Raw genomic sequence first — 272 nt, 5'->3', positions numbered from 1 at the left:
CACCTCTAAAAAAAGGGCATATGTATATGGTAATATGTAACTTACAGTCACACTATACTGTACTGGGTTAAGGGTTCAAAGCACACTTAAGTTGTGACCTGGAATTACATAACTTGGCCTTGGAATATAAATAACTTCTCCACCGGCTCACGTTACAGCGCTGTGGTTTATAAACGTTGTTGCTCTAGATTGAACCAGTAGGGGATGTAGCTCAGTGGTAGAGCGCATGCTTTGCATGTATGAGGCCCCGGGTTCAATCCCCGGCATCTCCA

General features: G+C 44.1%; 1 non-coding gene across 1 annotated transcript; it reads left to right on the top strand.

The window, feature by feature from the left end:
- Window positions 1–200: 200 nt before the first annotated feature.
- trnaa-ugc (transfer RNA alanine (anticodon UGC)) lies at window positions 201–272 on the top strand. The gene has a single exon. It is a non-coding gene; the product is annotated as a tRNA-Ala (tRNA).

This window comes from Parambassis ranga, chromosome 7 (genome assembly GCF_900634625.1).
Source record: "Parambassis ranga chromosome 7, fParRan2.1, whole genome shotgun sequence".
Classification (NCBI taxonomy): domain Eukaryota; kingdom Metazoa; phylum Chordata; class Actinopteri; family Ambassidae; genus Parambassis; species Parambassis ranga.
Note: the sequence above shows the minus strand (reverse complement) of the source record. Positions and strands in the feature narration are given on the sequence as shown.